We start from the raw sequence: 22,826 nt of genomic DNA, 5'->3' as shown, positions 1-22,826 counted from the left end.
TTGTAAATAAAGTAATGTCACATTAATTTAAATGTGAGGTGGTGTGGATTGTATATTTTACTAAACAAACTCTCATGGAATGAAATGCAGGCAAAACAAATTTCTGAAATAGAACATATAATCAGTATTCTGAGTTAATTTTTTATGCTTTGAGTTAAATTTGAATGGAAATGATTTTGTCGATTTCATGAAATATGTTGAAAAATATTGTGAACAAAGTTCTTTAACAATTCTTCATCAATATTTTCCCATATTTTTGTAAGCTTATTTCATTTAAAAATTGAAACAATTTATCTATAACAATTGGTGGTCTAATTTTTTTCTGATCATATATCCGCATACATAATATTTTCTATTCCTCTGGTTATTTCTCAATCACAAAACCTGTGATGCGTGTAATCATATTTTTATGACTGACTTGCGCTTTTTTCTCAAATTTATATTCTTGATTTATGTATGGTAATATACAGGCACACTATATAAAAATACCTGGTGATTAAAAAAGGAGTCTAGGGAACACATATTAAAAAAAAGAAAAGAAAAAAAAGTGGTCATCCTTGTGAATTTTTGTTTTGTTTATTGTGCTGTGTATATGAAGGTCTTATTTGACTTGTGGGGCCACTCCATTTTTGTTTATGAAGAAAGAAAGCCTTAAACAGGGTGTGTAGCGTTTTTAAATAGTGCTTGAAGGTGCTTATTTTCGATTTTTGTTTTTTAAAAGCCCTTAAAGGTGCTTTTTTCATTGAGTGTTTTTAAAAAGTGCTCAATTTTCCCTTTTTCAAAATGAGATTTTTCCTTTACTGTGCTGATTTTCGCTTCGAATTATGCAAAAAGGCACAGTTCACATTGTTCTATTTAAGGTTTTCACAATTAATTCAACCTCAATCTATTTCGGCGTATTGTCAGATGAAAACGCCATTCATTTTACACGATTCAAAATTTAATGATTTTTCTGATGACATTTTTCTAAAGTGCTTAAAAATATTTTTTGAGAGCTTGAAAAGTACTTATTTTTTGTTGAATAATTTGGCTATGCACCCTGTTAAAATTTAATGCTTTCATAATTTTGGTTTATCTTGTCTAATTTGTGGTGTCTGTTTGACATCAGAAATAAACTGAAAGTGTACCAATTTTAAACTAAGATAGTAATAACTTGTATCTATGCAAAAGGGGACAAACTTCATTTTTTTTTAAGAATTGGAACTAGCTTGCTATTTAAATAATTAACAAGTTTTCCAACTTGAAATACACATGTAAAAAATGACCTTTATATCTTTTGAGCCATTTGGCCCAAAGAAAAATTATTATTGTCTTTTGAATTTGAATAATTTATTCTATTAGTTTAACTTTTCAATTGGGAGGGAGTAAGGTTTATGATTGTGAAGACGCTTGCTTTTGAAATATGATTAAAATTTAACTGATTTAACGTATTAATGTGACTATATTGACTGGGCTTTTTTCTGGGGGTGAGGGACTTTGATGTAATAAATACTCTACATGAATAGCTTCAATTTCTATAATTTATTCTTTGTCATATGTATCTGGAATCTGCTCATAATACTTCAAGTTTTTAAATGGAAGCAATGATAAATTCTTTTAAGAAACATGAAGTAGTTATTATTTGAAAAGTTACTTTAGATTTTGCAATGTGTGCTAGATTGTGTTCGTTTTTAAAAGCAACTTCAACTTATCATTAGAGATTTACCTAAAATCTTGATGTGTATGGGTGTCTAGTATGCAGCAAAAATTGAACTTTTTACTTGTCTGATTCCACTTACCCGATAAAATTTGAATTTATTATCTGCCCGGATGATAAAGCATTTACGCAAAACAATAGAAAAATTATATAATTTTCTATCAAACAATTGTTTTAAAATAAAGATATAGTTCTAAGGAAATTTATTGTGTATTAATATAAATAAAAATGCTCATTTTTAATTTTAGAGTTTTTTAAAATAAATTAAAAAAAAGTTAGTAAAATAAATTTGGATTGAATTTTTGGAGGCAAAGTGAAACTTTGCATAATTTATAAAATTTTCTATTGCTTTTATTAATATAGTGTCTATAAAACGTAGAATGTTTAAAAAGTGACGTTAAACTAAATGAAAAATGTTGTAACTACCAAGGTTTAATTTTTAATTAACGAATGACTATGTGTATTTAATACACATAGTTATTGGTTAATTAAAAATTAAACCTTGGTTCCCACTGGTCAGGGAGAACAGGGAAAACCTGGAATTGTCAGGGAATTTTATTTTAACTCCAAAAATCAGGGAATAGTCAGGGAAAGTTGCAATTTTTTGTTGTTGCAAAAATATGGAATATTTTTGTATCATAACTGGAAAATAATTTGTCTTAAAATTGTCAGTAACAGTAATCAGTTATTGAGATTCGATGATATTAATATCTATTGCAATTATCATATTTTAGTCAAACTGAATGGTTCCCATCCTCATTTAATGATATATTTTTTTTACACAGAAAATCTTACATTTCGCATTACAAATAAAATAATCAAAGTTTTCTAATGAAAATATGGTCTTGATTTTCATTGAAATTTACCTGGTATACCTGGAAAAGTCAGGGAATTGTTTTTCTGAAATTGAGTGGGAACCCTGTGTAATGCAGATATACCTTAGTACAGGGATGACGAACCAATGGCACGCGACATAATATTTCGGGCACGCTACCGATCACAATTGTTATTGCACTATGAATTGTTATTACACAAATGTTATTACGCTATGAAGCATATGTAACAATTAAATTAAAATTCACAAAAAAAATAAAATAATAATAAACATTTATTAATAAAAAAAATGCTAAAAAACAATAACTATAAAAAACAAGCTAACAATAAGTAACTAGCAGAAGAAATTTGACAGTCCTACTTAAACTAACATCTTACAACCCAATATAAGTTATTTGTCATCTAATCTGCAGCAACAGAAGTCACTCTGATGTTACTTTGAGTTGAATTACGTGTATAACTGAGACATTACAAAATTTATTTTTCTTCAATATAAATAAAGAGTTTCAAGTTGATAGTATTTAGTATTATTATTTTCCCAATAATCACGAAGTCAAAATTATTTGACGGCATGTCTATGACCTCATTAAACAATTTTTTAGAAAAAATGGCACGTTTGTGTATAAAGGTTCGCCACCCCTGCCTTAGTACAATCTCTTAAGCTTTTTGATATTTGGAAAGAAATTTTACCTTATTTCCAATATTGAACAGAAGATAGATATAGCAGTTTTGATGTCCTTAATTTTAGGATTCAATCTCTGTATCCTAATAACTTAGAATTCACAAAAGATAAAATAATTCTTAGGTCAAACAACAAACGAGGAGTAAATTTGCTTTCATGCAAAAATATTATCTTTGAAACCAATGCATATTTGGAGTAAGCAAGGAAAAAACCTTGAGAATTTCCTATGGTTAACTCAATGATAAATGAACTTTAAAACTAGACTGGATGGAAATTGAATTTAATTAGCTAACAATTTAGAAACACGCCTTTTAGTAAAAATTTAGTTCAAGGTTACCGGTGGCTGGGACTTTATTAATACATGTTTAAAAATTTTTACAGAAAATGTATTACAATGTTTCCAAGTAAATTTTTTGTTGAGTTATATAAAAATAAAAATAATTTTTTTTTAAAATAAAAACTACCACAAAAATTTTTATTTATCAATTTTTTTTAAACTAATTGTCTTGGTTTTTACATGTGCTTTTATTTACTTAAAAATTAATTTTCAATGATGTTTAATTAAACATAGCTTTAGAGCAATTAATATATTGTTAAAAATATAGTTACGTTCTGTTTGCATTATTTGTTTATATTTCTATAAAATGCGAAGCCTACAAGCCTAAATAATAAAATCATATCATTGCATTTACTCATTCGCTGAAAGAAAATTTAGTATAAGAGCACTTTACATACGTAACATTTTTCTTTAGTTATGTTTGAATTTTATTTATTTAAATTTTATTGTCTTTAAAGAAATATTTATTTAATTCTTTATTTCTAATTTTGCATTTATATAACTATATTTATTTTGTTAAAATAGTTGACAGCTTTAGATTTCTGAATTTCCTATTCCTAAGTGGACACCTCTGTTTAGCAAACATATTTCTCTGTCCTAAAGGTTTTCATTTTATCAAGGTTTTCCCTATTTAAAATTCTGAACAAATGTAAAATGTGTAGTACCTAAACAGATATTTCAGCTTGATTATTAAATAAGTGATTTAATATTTGGATTTCCAAAACTGCATATATGAATTGCATGAATGAAACCGCATATATGAAAACTGCATAATTCTGAATATCGTTGTGTCGAACATCGGAGTATCCAGCACAGAATACCCACTAAAATTAGCCAGGTCAAATGGTACTTGGCTCCGGGTCTTGAGATTAAAAAAACTGGATCTAGTGATGAAGATCTGGCAGGGTAGCGGTTAATAACTGGGTACCTAGTTAATTTTTGGTTATTATACCTATTTCATTATTGAGTTATCATCAAAAGAAGAATAGTTGTTTGTTACAATATTTACATAAGTTGAATTGCAATAAGAAAAGTGTGAAGTAAGATGGTTGCAGGCATATTTCCATTATTAAATTACTAACAAATGAAAGAAAGTAACTTTGTTGAAAGATTTGTGTAATAAGAATTACATTGGAAAATATATGAAGTTGAATAAATGCCATGCATGTTCTCATTGTAAAGCTAACATCAGAAAATAGATGCTTGTTAGAAGATTTATTCAAGATGAATTACAGTAAGAAATCTTTGAAGTAAAATGGTTGCATGCAAATTACTATCAAAGGAAGACTAGCTACTTTTATGATAGATATGTATACTATGATTTGTATTAGAAAAGTTAGAAATAGAATGAATGTTTTACATATTTTCATTATTGAATTGACATCAGAAGTAGCATTTCCGTTTGTTAAAAGATTTATGTAAAAGGAATTAAAGTAGAAAAGAAATTGCTGTGACAATGAAATTGAGTGAATTTATTATTAAAATTTCTTGTGTCTGTTATGTACCTGTATTTGTTGTTTATTATCAGTAATTATTTAGAATAGTTAATATAATGTTTTCTTAAAAAAAATATGTCTTCATCCAATGTTTTTAGTTTTCATTTTAGAATCTATGTTTATTCTAGAGGCCAAGTTCAGTTTTAAATAAATTATTTTCTGAAATTCTTGAATTATTGCAAGTGACGATTTTAGAATTTTATTTATTTCTATTAATCATTACTTTTATTTGTTTCAGTTTTATTGAACATGTTTTACTTTCTAGCATATTTAATAAAAACTAAACTTATAGATATTTCAATCTTTCTGAGAATAATTTCTTAATCACAATTTTATCATAATTAATTCAATCACCGTTTTACAAAACATTCAAGTCTCCAGTTTTGGATGTATGCCAGAAAATATAAAATAAGTTATGTTATCTTCAAATGCGTTATAATTCTGGTACAAATTTAGCTTATATAGTTTACAAACCATAAGTTTATTTAACTTACAGTTTGAAAACTATAAGTTTGTATACAAACTATGATAAAAATTATAGTTTGTAAATGAAAGTACTTATAGTTTGTAAATTGTAAGTGATACATCTGTTTACAAAAAAATTTCAATTTCATGAAATTCGTTGGCCTTTTAAAAAAATCTGTTTAGTATTTAATTATGTTAATTATTAGTATGAAAGAAATATCACACATCGGTCCCACAAAGTTGGAAAATTGAATTTAAACAATAAAAAATTAATTTTTTTGTTTTTATTTATTATTTTGCATTTTTTAATAACAAGCAAGAATTTTTCAGGAAAAGTTTTTAATTGAAAATCATCCAAGAGGGCTTCAATAATGTTTTTTCAAAACATTATTTTTCATACTTTGAAATATCAAATTTCTGCAGTTTAAATAATAAATAAGTAATTGTAGTACATACCATAATTATATATAAATAAATAATTGTACAAATGAAGTGTCCAGTGCATGGAAGATTATTATTTTTGTTTTAATTTTTTTCGATTGATTAAATTATAAACTGAGACTGTCAAGGTTTTTCTTATAAGTAAGAGTTAATAATTTAATTGTCAAGGTTTTTCTTATAAGTAAGAGTTAATAATTTAATTAATTAAAAATTATAAACAGAAATAACATTAGCAAATACATGGTGTTCAATTTTTAATCAAATTAGTTTAAAAGTAGTATTTGTGTCTGTGATCAAGAAAAATTTGGTTTTTCCAGAAAAGATCAATTAGTATTGAAAAAAACTTTTTTCGTTCATACCTTATATCATTGTAGAAAGTGTTATAATTTAGTTATATATGGATTTCAATTAAAATATTCTCATATATGTATACGATAAATTATTCAAAATAAAAATTGAAAAGTTTTTTTTTAATCCCTCAATGCAAGATATATTTGATTTGAAGTTATTTATTTGATATATCTGATTATTTGATTTGATAATTATTTGATTAAAGGTTATTTAATGTTGTTTTTTTGGCAATTTTGTGCATTTTATATTTATTTACTTGGTATAATTTTCAGTTGGTTGGTTGGCGCTTTTTATGCTGTTATTAGAAAATTAAAATATGTTTAAAAAATTATTTATCATTGTTTTAAGAATTTTTTTTCACTGACTTATTGTTATCGAAAAAAAAAAGAAGGTTTAAATGCATTGTATTATATATCTACTTGTGTTTCATTTAGAAATTTTGCAAGAAATTGTGGAAAAAAGGATTCCATACTTGAAATAACCTGATGTTTTTGATAGTTTAACAAGCATATCTAAAATGTGTTTTGAAATTTTTAAGAAAAAATGGATTTTGCAAATGCTAAAGTAAATTAAAGTCTGTAAGTATAGATTAGATATATCTGCACTCCTGAAATAGCACTCTCTATATTTTTAATATAATTTATTGTTTTTAATATGAATTTAATGTAACATATCAATTTACACCTGTCTGAAACATTAACTGAAATAGAAAACTTATAATATTTAAATTATAGAAGTAATCTATGCATATATTATAATTAAATGAAGAATTTGTGTGTATCTCTGCATACCATATCACAGGTAAAGCATAAGCTTTAAAAATACAACAGTCAGAATGAAGCTAAATTTTTGTTAACAAATTATGAAGCCATATTTTTTATTTATATTTTCAATTCAGAAATATTTAAAAAAGGAATTTTCTAATTGGTGTAGTGAAAGTCATTGCTTTTAACACCAAGAAATGTATGAAGAGTTTCCATTCAAATTCTAGAGCATATAAAAGGGTAAGAAGTTTTTTAAAAAATTTTATTAATGCATGTCAAAGGAGCAACACTTTTTTTTTTTAATCAGTTCGTGTGAAAAGGGCAACACTCTGTCCGAAGCGCTTTTTGTACTATGCCATAGCAAAAAGCTTAACTACTAGTTAAAGAAGTTATTCTATAGTTTTTTATTTGAATTTGTGAAGCTCTTTTCGGTTGATTATTTGTTTTACTTTAATTCTATGAAATGCTTGAGATGTTAATTCTTTAGAGTGCTTTGTGTTTTTGAAGACAGAAGTACATTTTGTAAGTAAATTACGATTTATTTTAAAAATTTAAATTTCTTATCATTTTTTTTTGTTCTTGTAATCATTTCAATGTCAAATTTAATACATACTAACATGGATGATTTGCACCATTAATCCTTTTAAACTGGAAAAATCAAGAAATATGGAAAAGCGCCATTAATGTAGATTTACCCCCTCATTTTATAGTAGAATTTATTGTACGACAGAATTTAAGTAGAGAAATAGATGAGAGACAAGAAAAGAAATACTTTTTACATAAAGCAGAACTAAAATCTGAAATAAAGTTTGAAATTGGTTCGAAAATCTTATGTTTCTACATTAATAGATATTTGCGAAAAAATTTCAAAATACTAACATAAATCCATGTAATCCAATCTTAATTTAATAAATTTTATTGAAATACAGCATAAAAACTCAACTTTAAAATAACAAATCACAAAGAATTATTATTTTTTCATGCTGCAAATTTTTTTATTTACTCCGGTATGTGCCTCAATATTTGGGTCATATTATCTAAAAATTGCATCAACAACCATAGATCTATGAATTGAGTTTGTTTCTACTATTCTTAAATTTTCTTTTCCAGTAATTCTTATGCACGTCTAGTTTTGGTTAAGGCAGTTAATGAAAATTGTGCAAAATTTCAGTTTTTTGCTACTTCAAGGTCGAGAAAGTCGCTCCATATGAACACCACACATATGTTCATTTTTTATGATATTGTTCGTTAGTATTAGTCCTCAGAAATGTCTTTTGTGGTTTACTAATATCACAAGTAAATTTTGACGGTCAAAATATAAGAAAATAGCCTTATTTTTAAAATTTTTAAATGACCTTCAATCTTTGATGCAAAGGTCCTATAAAAGTATTTATGTTTTAATAAGTGTAAAACAAAAAAGTAAACGAAAATAATGGTAAATTCTGTAGTTCGCTTATTTCACAACAAGCATTGCTGCATGTAAATAGATGTGTGTTTCGCAAAATTTCAGAGGATTTGCAGTTATAACACGCGAAAATTTTGAACTTGAAATTTTTTTGTTTTGTTTTAAAAAGTGAAAAAAAAGACATAAAAGCACGTGAATAATAGTTTTACCTAATGGGCATATCCTGAATATTTTAACAAAATCTATAATAAATATCTGACCCTGGCTGAATCTTAAAAAAACTGAAAAGCAGAGGATTTTTTTTTAAAAAAAGAGGATTTTTTTGCTGACTACATAACATTTTTTAGAAGAATGAATATTGTTATTTGTTGCAATATTACGTGAAAACATAGAACTATTTTAATTCATTATCATTTTCTTGCCTGTATTTTTTATTAGAGTAATAATCAGCTTTTTATTATTTCTAAATAATAAAGGAAATTTTTGTTAGTTTTATTTAAGTATTATTTAATAGTTTCAAAAAGTTTTCTTTGATATTTAGGTACTCAAATGATTTGATGAAGATTGTGATGTATGCTGTTTGAAAATAAAAATTGAATATTAATTATTCAGTGAAATTCAAATATTATTGGCGTATCTTATATTAGATTCCAAATCCATGACAGATTACAGCTATAATTGTAGCTCAGTCCTTTCTTTTATTATTGTTTTTTTCTCCAAATTATTTGCATTTTGTCTATTTATTTAAAATGATTTAAACTATTCCATTCCAATTTTATATTGCTTTATTGAATTTAAATGTGATTTTTTAAAATTTTTTTTTGCTGCACTGGCATTTATAATTTTTCAAACATTTTGGCAAGTATTTTAAAATCTTATATTTAAACTAATTAACCCTGCTATATTTGTATTATGACTAACTTATTTATTTATTTTTGTTTGATCCATTCTTCATTCCTTTATTATTTCTTACAAATTATTTATATTTCATTGAATTATTTAAGATATTTTTATTACAAATTTCACACAGTGTTATATTTAAATCACAGATAATTTTGAGATATTTTATTTTTAGTATTAACCTTATTGAATTTTTGACATGAAATATTTTTCAACTTATTTCTGTTTGTACTTCTTCCTATTTCCATATTATTTCTTGCAAAATATTTTAATTTTTATAAATGATTTAAAATAATTTATTATATATATTTCCATTCTCCTGTTTGATTTAAATGCTAAAATGAAAAAAAATTTCAATTGATACAGTCTATCCTCTTTAGTACGACCACCATTATTGCAACCCTTTCATTACAAAGACCGATATATGAAGTTCTATCGCTATTTCATTGATGCAATGGAATTTTCATGCACATTGAAACTTCCCAACCGTTCTTTCCAATATAGCAACCAAAATATTGTTAAAAATTTTTTAATTTCAAGAAAATTACTAAAAAGGATGTTACAATTTTTGAGCTTTCTAAACAAAAAAATTTTTTCATTGACATTAAATCAATGAAAAGTAAAAGTTTTCTGGAATTGATCCAAACCATTATTTATTTTGATGAGATTCAGCTAAATAAAATTTAAACGCCTTGAATTTTCTATAAATGAAGAAAGAGTGCTATGACTACCTACTTTTATTATAGGTCTTTGGCCTCATTTATGGTCAAAAAGATCAATTACTTCCATTATTGTTAGTTGTATCGAAGTGCATATGGAATGTTTCCCAGGATATCGGAGTTATTTTAAATATAAGACATTCACATTCTTCTTTATTTTATATTTATTTAGACTTTTCAGTTTTCTGGACAAATGTTATTTAGCGAAAATGGCTGTTCCTAATCAACATAACACCATATGCTTAAAACAAACACAGTCATATTCAACATTCACAGAACATTTACATTCTTCTTGATTTTATTCCTACTTAGACTTTTCAGTTTTCTGGATAAATATTATTTAGCGAAAATGGCTGCTCCTAGTCAACATAACACCATATGCTTAAAACAGACTCTGTCATATTCAACATTCACATTCTTCTTGATTATATTCTTACTTAAACTTTTCAGTTTCCTGGACAAATGTTATTTAGCAAAAATGGCTGTTCCTGATCAACATAACACCACATGCTTAAAACAGACTTTAAAAAAATTTGAAGAAAGTTGATTTATTGAATTAATAGTGGGTTTTGCAAAATAACTCCACAGTATGTTTGATTAAATATTTGCTGCAGTTTTAACTACTCACGTTATAGCAACCTCATGCTAGAACGTTAATTTTTCTTTAGATCATAGGGGTCGTTATATCGAGAATTGACTGTATTTGTTGAGCACAAATATTACCATATACTAACACTAGATAATTTCAAGTAAATATGATTAAATACTTTATCATGTGTAACTAATGAATATTCTTTTTGTTCAATGCAGTTAAGGTTATAATTTTGTCCAACCAACCACCAATATTATTATCATGTATGTTATTTTTCATGCTTTATATTAGCTACTGTGTATTCATGCATTTATTTACTTGTATTAGCCTGTAACAAATTTTTACATAAAAATTTTGGAAAATTACTATAATTTTATCTTAGCAATTTATAAATGTCTATTCAGAGTTGAAATCTGTGAATGAATACTATCACCAATTATTACACCATTAACTGTATATTCTTGCATTTATTTATACTCAATTGACATGTACATACTAGTTTATACTGTTTTTCCAGAGTTGAAATGTATGAATGAATTTTATCATCTAAAGTATTTTCATGTAAATATTTATTCTCAATTGGCATCTACGAGTTGGAAAAGAATTTTCATGTAAAAATTGTTGCCAAATTTCCTTAATCAAATGCTATCAATTTTTATTTAATATTGAGAGGGTTGAAACAGCTACACAAATTGCTCCAAACTGCTCTGAAGCAAGATTTCTGCTCCAGCCTTCAAAAATACCATTTTTTCCCAAAGTCACTTCAAGCTGCTCCAAAACTCTATTGATATTCATGGCGACTTTGGTTCAATTTGGTGTCAAATTTGTGAAAGAAAAATCAGTTTTATTGCTCCTTTCCAATAGAGGGTCTGAAGAAGTTATTTTTGAAAAAACAAATCTCATTTGTCTAGTGATTTCAATTAAGTGTTACAAGACATGAAATATGCCAAAAATTGCAGAGGTAACACAAAAAATAAGTTATGATATGTCCTTTAGGATATGTAATTCTCCATAGATTTAAAAATAAAAAATAAAGTGCCAGCGTGTGTAAGCAAAATTATAACCAAACTTTAAATACATATGAGCAAAGTTCTTTTTTTATCAGTCTGATTTCTATTTTTTCAAAAATATTTTTCTATCATATCCAATAACATCATTGCTTTTATTTGCTCCTGGCATTTGATCTGTTATTCATTAAAAGCCTTATTTTTTCCAAACTCTTCTTGTTTTGAAATTTTTTGTTTCTTTCTATTGACAGAGATAAGAGTTTTGAATGTGCATATTGATTGATGAATAAAAACAGGGGTTTAAGAAGTGCTTAAAAGTTGCTTTAAGTTAAAAGTGCTTAAAGTTGCATTTTACATTAGGTGTTCGGAAAAAGTGCTGAATTTTCTAGTCTGTAAATTTAGACTTTTTATTTGCCTTGTTGATTTTTAGCCTAAATTATGCAAAAAGCGTGGTTTTTACAATGTTCTGTTAGACATTTTCACATCTCTTTTGAACCACAATCTGTATCTGTATGCCATTGTACAAAAAAAGTGGCATTCAGTTTAAACAATGGATCGATAATACACGCGGGTCCGTATGCACATACACTGAGCTAAATTCGTTGGGAACGTTTCTTATGCTCACAGAGCAATCTTCACTTCAAAATTTTCATTCCCTTTTGAATAATTGTATTTAATAAAAACTAACTGAGATTTTTCTTTTCTTTTTTTTTTTAATCGTGAGAGTTGAAATGCCTGAATATTCACTAATTGTATAAAAAATATTTAATTCTTTTTGTTGTAGCCCTATTTTACCAGATTTGTTATGAAAATTTTCAGTACTTTTGAATTATTTTATGGCAAAAAAACAGAATAATATTTATTGGCAAGATTTTTAAAAAAAAGTATGAATTGAGGGGCTTTTCACTATTTCAACATTTAGCAAATACAGATTTGTCAATTCAAAATAATCTAATTTTTATTTATAAATATATATATTTTTCATTTGATTTAAAAATAATTGAATTTTATAATTCAATATCTTAGATTTATTAAATAAGATAAAATGTAGTGACCGTATAACATTTTATTTCTGACAAAAATGTTTTGCTTCAATACTCATTGTATTTTCATTTCAAAATTAATGAATTGTTTTCTCTAAGAAAATTAATACTGAATCAAATTACAAATTTTAATAAAATTTATCAGGGTCCTTTTAATACTTACAATATGAATTTGTTAAGTTTGTTTGTTTGAGTTTCTATACGTCTTTATTAGTTCAATATGATCAATAATATTAATCTTGTAAATATTTTTGTTGATTATACATTTATACATAATTTTTTATTTAAATCTAAAAAATTCACCTGATTTAAGTTTAATCAATTGTAATTTTGAATTAAAATGAATTGCTTACGTAATAGAATAAAATAGTTATTAATTCAAGAAATATAGAATTAGCTACTCCATATGTATACATATATGAAAAACTTCAAATAATAGGCAGAAAAATTGTTTATTAAATTACATACTCTAATCATATTTTTTAAAGTGTTCAAAGGATGCTTATTTTTTTTGTTGAGAAATTTAGCTACACATTCTAAAAGAGGCTTGTTGATTTTGGCAAGTTGCATAAGTAACAACAACAATGTAAAACTTTTAGTCAATCTTTAACAAAAAATAAAATAACTTTAAGTTTTTGAAGATATCGAAATTTTTACTGAACTTAATTATTTTTCTCATTAAAATAAAAGGAATCGTTTGGAAAAAATTTGACACCAGGGTAGCATTACTCTTTAAGCATTATTAATATGTTATAAATAAAAATTTAATTTTTATTACTTCTTATTTAGGTTAGGTGCCTTTGATGAATTTTAAAAATCTGCTTAAAAAAGATGTTTATCCTGCAGAGTTTCCTTGAATCTAATATTTTTCACGGTAATGAAATAACTATATACGTTGAATAATTACAAACTATTTACATAGTTTTCTGCAATATGTGACACTTTTATATTTAATTAACTTCTCTGCAAAATTAGTTTACATAGCAAAATTAGTTTACATAATTACATAGTTTTGGAAAATTATGATAACTTCATATTTCACTTTCGTGTTCATATTTACTTCTTATTTACTTATTTGCTTATTACTTATTTACTTCTTATTTACTTTATTACTTATTTACTTTCTATTCACTTTCATATTCTTTTTATTATTTTTGAATTTTAATATATTTATTAATATTTTTTGACATATTCTTTATAAGTTTAAGTCTGTCATTAGATTTAGCTTGACCTGAAACAAAAGATGACGCTATTGTTTGTGATTTGAAATGATAATAAATATTTAAATATTTCTGAGAATTTTAAAAAGTTTTCTCAATATTTAAAAAAAATTACATTAAAATATTCATTATTACCAAAAAATATATTATATTAAAATAAAAAATATATTTGTATAAACGCAATTTAATATTAAATAAGCTTTGCAATATTTTAGCACATACTGAATCTTTTTCTTTCTTTTTTTTGGCAAAGTTTATTATAATATATATATACAAGTGTGTGTGTGTATATACAGCTTTAAAAGTCTATACTATTCTGATTCTGTTCAATAATATATATTAATTGGTACATCATTTATTGCGCAAATCTAATTAACTCCAGTTTGTTTTCAAATCTACTCAAAATGAGCGAGAATATTAATGCCTTTTTAAATATATATTCACCACCAAAAATCTTTAATAATTCAAAAATTAAAACGAGACATCCTCATCAAATATTTTCCAGTTGTTATTTTTCCACAAAAATTAATTAATTGAAATTTAGAAACATAAACGCATAATTAAAAAGCGAAGATAATTTAAAAATAAAGTTACTTCGAGATTTATGAAGGTAACTTATTAAGTGTAAAATTATTTACCTAAGTATTCATCTCACAGATGATTACGCTTTTCCACCCGTTAAATTAATTACTTCCCCTTTCTTTTGGAGTCACCTTTCATTTTTGAAAAGCTTCCTTTTTAGAATTAAATAAATATATTTTCAATTACCTCTAAGCATTTTCCACTCGAATCGAGTCTTTCTTTTCGGGTTATTGACAAACAGATAAAAGCGAAACACAAACGAAACCGTTTGGAAAGGGAGAGCCATAAAAATTTGATCATGTGAAAAAACAAACACTTAATTATTTCATTAACGCATTATTAGAGGAAGACAATTATTTATGTTGGGCGTCGCAGTTATTCGTTAGGGCTAATGGGCGATTTGTTGCCAAATACGGCGGGTCCATTTCTCTCCCTTTGTGGTTGCCTTGGAGACCAATTAACCCAGGTCTCGGCGCTCATTAAGGGCTAACCGCAGCCACCCATCAGGGTAGCGACCGTCTTCTTTTCCAACCATCAGTCACGTGGTCATCCTGTTCATTTTTCTTCATCCATAGGAATTTCGTTGAAGAACGGTTAAATTTAACTCTTAAAGAAGTTAGAATGAGATGGGCCGGGCATGTAGTGAGAATGAGCCCAGAACGAACAGCATTGAGAGTCTCTAATGCAACCCCCTCCAATAGAAGGCCAAGAGGAAGACCCAAAAAGAGATGGAAGGACTGTGTGGATGAGGATTTTGCCATCCTAAAAGTAAAGAACTGGAAAACAATTGCTGGGAGAAGGGCAGAATGGGAAGAGCTTCTGAGGAAGGCCCAGGCTCACAAAGGGCTGTCGTGCCAATGCTGATGATGATTCTAAAAGAGGTAGAGAATTTTCATATTTTGAATAGGCACCATCTTTTTTATAGAAAGGTACCCATAAATGTGGAAATTCTGGGTCCTAAAACCCATTGTTTACAAAGTATAGCAGAATTACTTTTGTCGTAATATAAAATTGTATTCAAAATATTGGAATTGGAAAAGCTGTTGGAAAAAATCTGTAAATGATAAGGATTTACTATGGAACAAGTCCAAAAGTAATACCTTAAAATTTGGCATACATGTGTTTTAATAATATCATATTTAAAATATCTAAATTAGCAAAAATAAGTGAAAGTGACCGAAAAATAAATCAAAAAACTTAAAGGGACTATGAAGTCAGGCATGCCAAAAAATGATTTTCGAAAAAATCGTTTACAACTGTTCGTTACTCAAATGCAAAGTTTTAGTGTCTTAATATCATATTGTGTCGAATGAAATTGAAAATGTCAAAAAATGAGAAATCACGTTAAAATGAGTGAGAAAATTGATCTGAAAATGATGTGTGTTTACGGCGTGGTTTGACTCAGCAGTTCAAAAAGTGATTACTGAAATGCAAAATTTGTGTATTGAAATAACATCATATTAATGACATGATTTGAAAATCCTTGTGGAAATGAACAAATGAGGTCAAACAGGTCTGAGCTCCTCGCTATCTTCTAAACTAATCTAACTTACTCTGCTTTAATGATTCATTAATATACTATTAATGATGGTAGGTTTTTATTAATGGTGGTATATTAATTGAGTCGACTGTTGAATGATGGTTATAAAATTAAATAAAATGGGGGTATATAGAGCATTCGCCTTCCATTGAGGTGAACGGGGTTCAAATCCCAGCGATATCTGGTTGATATGAATACTGCACCTGGCTCGCACTGACCACAGTGCTGAGGTAAAATTACCTGAGTGGTAGACAGATCATGGTTTGAGTCTCCTAACTGTCAGGCTTACCGTGGGAGGTTTTCATGGTTTCCCTCTCCATGTAACGCAAATCAAAAAGTCCTTCACGAAGGCAAATTTCTCCCAATGCTTGATCCAGGAGTTCACTTGTCTACTGAATCGGTTTCAAAATTACGGACATTAGTAGTCGTAAACCTAAAATTGGGTCGGCTGTTCAACGACGGTTATAAAATAAAACAAAATGGTGGTATATAAATTTCCTTTCAAATGGGAATTTTATTTTTTCAATTATTATTGGCATATTTTTTTATATAATTATTTAAAATGCATTTAATAAATTCTAAAAAGTATTGTTGCATTTCTATTTAATTCTTTTTATTTAATTTTTCAAGCTCTGTTAAATATGATATAAAATGTTACTTTACGTACTCAAATATGCTAAAAAAAATCTGATTTTATAAGCACTAGGCTTCTCTGAATCTAAAGACTGTTTGCTCCAACCTGCTCCAAAAACCAAATTCATTTGCTTTAAAAAAAATTTTTTTTCTTCTCAAAAATGATTATCCATTCCTGTATTTATAAATGTCTTTTCTGAGTTGAAATGTATGAATGAATTTTATCTTCATATATATATCATCTACAGTATATTCATGCATTTATATATATTTAATTGACAAGTGCAAGTTTGTAAAAAAGAAAAAAATTATCTGAGAATTGTTGGTAAATTTCAATAATCTTTATAAGCAATTTTCATTAATTGTCAAGTGCTTTTCAGAGTTGAAATGTTTGAATGAGTTATATACGAATTTACCTATCATGTATGTAATTTTATAACTGTGTTTCCTGAAAATTAACACTTTCATTACTACATTGCTGTAAAGTGATCTGTTTTTTCCTTGTTATTTTTTTGTGGATAAAATTTTTTGAAATTGTTTGTATTTTAAGTTGATTATAAAATCATACCACCGATAAAGACTTAAAACTTTTCCACCCACTTAATAAAATCTAATTGTTATCATTTTCTTTCTAATATGAAATTTAGTAAATGGTTTGGTTTGAAGATGACATTTTACAAAATAGTTTCACCTTATTTTTGTTTATAATATTCTTTGAGTTCTTTTATCAACAATATCTTTTTTGCATTTTGGTATAGTGCGGCTTTGAGGAGAACTCCTCCAGACTGAAAGTCTGGGGCTGTGTGCTGCTATGGTAACAGGCAAGAGCACATTTCTAATGGGGGTGAAATGGAGGAAAGACAGTGTCGATTGGTTTACGCCAAGATTAAGACAAAACTATTCACCCCACACCCCTATTCGCAGTGACCTTTCCTCGTAACCATAGTACCCACCACGACGCGAGACAAGTGCCTGGAGGAGTTCTCCTGAAAGTCGCACTATACTTTTTTTCTTTCATAATTTTAAGCAACTGAGAGCCTTTTTAATAATGGTTAAAAAAAAGAAAAAACAATATTTTTAAAAAAAGTTTTATATTTGAAAATAAAATTTACATTTTTTAATTCAGAATCACTTTCCATTCAATAATGCTGCCTATTCTAAAGTAGGTATTAATTAACAGTGGACTACTCTAGATTGCAGCCATGTGTTATAAATTCAAACAATGTTAAAAAGAAAACGAAACAAAAAACTATATATTAATTGAAAATTTGCTTAAATTTGATTAAAACAGTTGTCGTAGGATTTTTGAAGAAGAAATGTTTCTTGCTATCAGCTAATGTAACTCTTAAGTCAACATTAGTGCTTGGCATATCCCCCCCCCCAAAATTTTTTAAATAAGTTGGCATGAAATAAATTATAGGTTTATATTTAATTCAATTTTCGTTATATTACTTGTAAATTACACAATGTTATTCATGCAGATGCTGGGGTCAAAAAGGAGACAAAATGAATACATAAATAAATAAAATTAAAAAATAAAAATTCTTACATATTCTATAAAATATGTCTGTGATTGAACAAAAAGTGATGTTTAGAAATTCAAGTTCTCCTTATTATATTATTGTTTTAAGACTTGTGTGACACATTCTTTCTTCTTATACTTTTCGTGTTAGAAAGCAAAACTTTACTTTTTGTGCTCGCATTTGATTCATTAATTTTTTAAAGTGAAATTATACTACTTTAGTTTTTGATAATTAAAAAAAAAAGAAGAATTTAAAGGGAATACATTCAAACTCATTTATTTTAAGTTCTGATATCAAGCCAGTAGCCTAAATGTGTAAAATTGTTGCATGAAAAGAAGAAAGGTTTTAATGATCAAAAATATGATTACATACATGTGAAAAAGTATAAGAAGGAAGGTAGATGCATGAATTATTTAAAATGAATTATGTTTAATGAAATCCTGCTTATGTCATCAAGGTGTTATAATGTATTCTTAGCGTCACGAGTGTTGTACAATGCGTAAAAAATAAAAGTTATTCAAGGTGTTTACCTTGAATAACTTTTGATTAAATGATAGGATTTTCAGGTACTCAAACTCAATCTTAATGGTTTGAGGGAGTAACTTCAAATATGCTTATTAATTAGTACAGACGATGTTTTAAGTTATGAATTCAGACACAAAGACGAATTGCTCTGAATAAATTTACCTTTTTTTTTTGGACAAATTTTGATTTCTGACCCCCAAAATATAAGCGTCGCCGTAATCTGGGGAATATGGTCCCAATAGTTTGGTCAGGAGAGCCCTAAAAAGTTTGGATTATTAAGGGCTCCAAACTTTTGATCCAAACTTTTCAAGAACTTTTTAAGCGAATTAAAAAGGTTTTGCACACATTTATAAAATTTGTTTAGCCAAAGGTAATTTGATTCAGAAAAATAATTTTTAGTAAGTGTTTATAATTTTTTACTATTTTATTTAATAATAGTCGAAATTTTTTTCAATTCTAATGCATACAATTTTATACATAATTTTAACAAATGTAATTTTGCATAGCAAATTAAAAAATTAGTGCGAAATCGGTTGAATAGTCTCTGGGAAATCGAATTTTAAAAGTAAGACTTTTTTAAAAATATATTTTTTATTTATTTATTTAATATTTTTTGAAAAATACTTTTGATATAATTTAAAAAAAATCGTACTTTAATGTTTCGATATAATTGTACAGGCTCTTAACAAACAAGAGCCATTTTCAACGAAAATCCATCAAAATATATTTTTTTTTACACCTAAAGTTTTTATCCAAATTTTTTTATTTATTTCTTCTCATTGAAGCATAAATTTTTAGCCGGCAATGAAGACTTACGACACTAAATACTTATCGCCTTCTTCAGTAAATAAGGGTAATGAAAGTCACAGTTTGAAATTTGTGTTAAAATGTTGCATGATAGAATTTGCTCATTTGTTTTTTTTAAAATCTTCATACATTAACCTATAAGAATCTTATACTAGTTCTTAAGACAAGTCAGTAGGGCATTTATCAATAATGCTAAGACTGACCTTTTTCAATGTACCTTTTCTAAACTACTTATGATATCACTTTGAAATTTTTTGGGGATATTTGAGATTATATCAGTTGTATGTCGTTATGATGTTTCAGAGTTAACAGGAATACTTATTAAGTTATGAAAGATTTTTGATGAAACTTTTAAAAAAATTCCCAGTTCATAAGTTTATAAAAAATTTCTGCTTAAGGTATGTATTAACAGTTATCACAATGTAAAACATTCTGTGAAAAAAAAACTGACGCAATATCATGTTTAAATGGTGAGAAAGGTTTCAAATTGTCAGTTTTAGCATTATTGTCATATGCCCAACCGACTCCCTTGTTGATTACGGACTGTGTAATCTTCATGCATTGATACTTTCCTAAAATACCTATAACATTAATTAAGGAAGTGTCATTGTACCTACTGTAATGCCTATAATGGCAACACATATATCCCAGCTAGACGCTGTAAAAAAAATGCAGTATATATTTTTTGTTTTTAAGGATGTCTACTGTGATTACAAAAATATTCATACCTTTTGAACAACTGAATCGGTTTCAANAAAAAAAAAAAAAAAAAAAAAAAAAAAGAAATATATATATATATATATATATATATGAAAAAATTTATACATATAGTAATGTGTAAGCATTAAAGTAACATTATTCCAAGAAGTACACCAAACCATCAAATTCAAGGTTGTGGTATAAAAAGATTACTGATTGTTATAATGATTTTTATTTATTGAAAAATGATTAAATAAGATAATAATTTTTTTAAATGTAAGGAAATATGTTATGCTTATTTCAGCATGGCACTAACTATATTTGTTGTAGACACAGGGTTAAAAATCATATATATATTTTTTAAAAAATCTGAGTACGTTGAAAAATATATTTATTCGAATTAATATTTAAAAATAGCATGACTAAAACAGCTAATATTTCTAAAAAGTATGGTTAAAATTTTTATTTAACTTACTAATGAATCACTGAATCAATAAAAGCATAATTATTTTGATTTAAGTTCAAAACTCTGGGGGATTATAAAGACAGAGAGGCAAATTGTCTGTTAGACATCCAATGTAAAATTAATTTAAGTCCGGAGACGTTTAGACAATCAACTGTTCTAAACTATGACTCTTGATTACTTTCTTGATATGCACACTACATGACTTTATCTTCAATAATAATAAAATGAAGAGTTTGTCTCTCTAGAACTGTTTGTGCTAACGTTCTGAAATTTGGACAGTGGATAAAAGGGGCAATGTTAGCCACCGATCCTGAAAAGTATTCAAAATTTTTTATTAGGTACTTATGCATCTAATGATATGCTTGTGTGTGACTGCATAGCGTGTTAACGTTACACTTTTGTAACTTGGGTTTATTATCCCGCTGAATAAAATTTTGAATCAGATTTGATTGGATACCTGCAAGCGACGTCACACGCGTGTGTCGAATCTGATTGGCTGATCCACGCGTAACATCGCTTTCTAGTATCCAGTTGGATTGTTCAAGAGAGGCTTTTAAAAAATGGAATTTTTTATTGTTTTGAAACTAGCCCCTGATAAAAATTAAAATGAAAACGATTCTGTTTTTTTCTTCTCCTTTATATATTTTAAAGATAACATCAGTGATGTTTTCTAGCTTGTAGCTTTCAATAAAAAAAAAAAAGAATTTATTGCACGTTCTTTAATATTTAATTATATTTTATTCATTGCGTCTAATAAACTCAACGTAAACGTAATGTAGGCGGACTATGCCAACAAATTAGTATTTCTAATGTTCTTTCGATGTTTAACATTGGAATGCAAAAGGTTAAATGAGAGAAAATTAATTTTTGTGTTATTTTATATCAATGATTAAGATTTAATTGCACCGCGTAATTTAGTTCAGCAAAAATTAACTAGGAAATTATATTGTTTTTTTTCTGCAGTTACATATGACGATGTTTGTTTAATATGTTTTGATACGTGTTTTACTTAGTTTAAATTTCAAATTTATTTTGTACCTAAGTAATAGAGTTGGGTATTCTGATTCATCGATTCAATTTTCCTGCCCAAAATGTACTATACCAAGTAGGAAATGAATTTTTGTATCCTAACTATTTATCTACGTCAACTAAACTTAAAAATGCAAGAATCTCAATTTTGAAAAAAAGTGGATGTGACTGTTTTTCGAATTAATCGATTTAATTGAAATAAAATATAAAAGATATTAAGAATATAAAAACTGGAGTAATAAATAGGATTACGGAGATAAGCGTGAATTAAGTGAGTTGTTATTGAGCAGGAGACGGAGGGCCCTAGTAATAATAAAAGCTTGCTTCCAATTTAGCCTCAAGCTCAAAGCTGTTGATTTCAATGTTCTTATCATTAATCATTTAATAAAAGCCCATAGCATTTTTTTCTTCGTATTTTTACTTTGAAATGTTATTTGCATATTGTATCATTACTTAGCTTTGCTTGCTAAAGTATATGACAATTCAGATGCTGTGAAATGTTAAATGATATTCAGATAGCGATAGGGGAAAAAAAATATTAATAGAATGTTCATATTAATAGAATGTTACCATATTAGAAGTTATTTAATGTTTCGCTTTCGATAAATCAAGTCTGACTTTCTTAACTAATGATATTTAAACGTGTTTAGATTCTATTGGTATTATGGGAAATAATTTATCATTTTTCTAAAGCACATGAAATATGTCTTATGATGTATGATGTCTTATTATGTTAGTATTTCTAGAAAGGGGCAAAAACATTTGTTTTACACGGTTGACTTTTTTTTCTTGTCAGTATTTAGATTAATATATTCTACTTCATATTGTAAGATTGTTAATTATTCATATGAAAATGATTTTTCTGTTGCATATTTTAAAATGATTAATGATTTCAGTAAGTTTGTTTCAAGCGATGTGTTTCGAATTATAATGTTAATTGAAATATTTTGCATATATTGCCTACGTTTGATTTGTAATTTCTCATCTAAAACTTTATCGATATTAATTATTGGCACCGCTGTACCTAAAAATTTTTTCTGTGCTCGTTTCTCAGTGCGAATACTGGATGA

This window comes from Parasteatoda tepidariorum, chromosome 6 (genome assembly GCF_043381705.1).
Source record: "Parasteatoda tepidariorum isolate YZ-2023 chromosome 6, CAS_Ptep_4.0, whole genome shotgun sequence".
Classification (NCBI taxonomy): Eukaryota; Metazoa; Arthropoda; class Arachnida; order Araneae; family Theridiidae; genus Parasteatoda; species Parasteatoda tepidariorum.
This window is presented reverse-complemented; position numbering follows the sequence as displayed.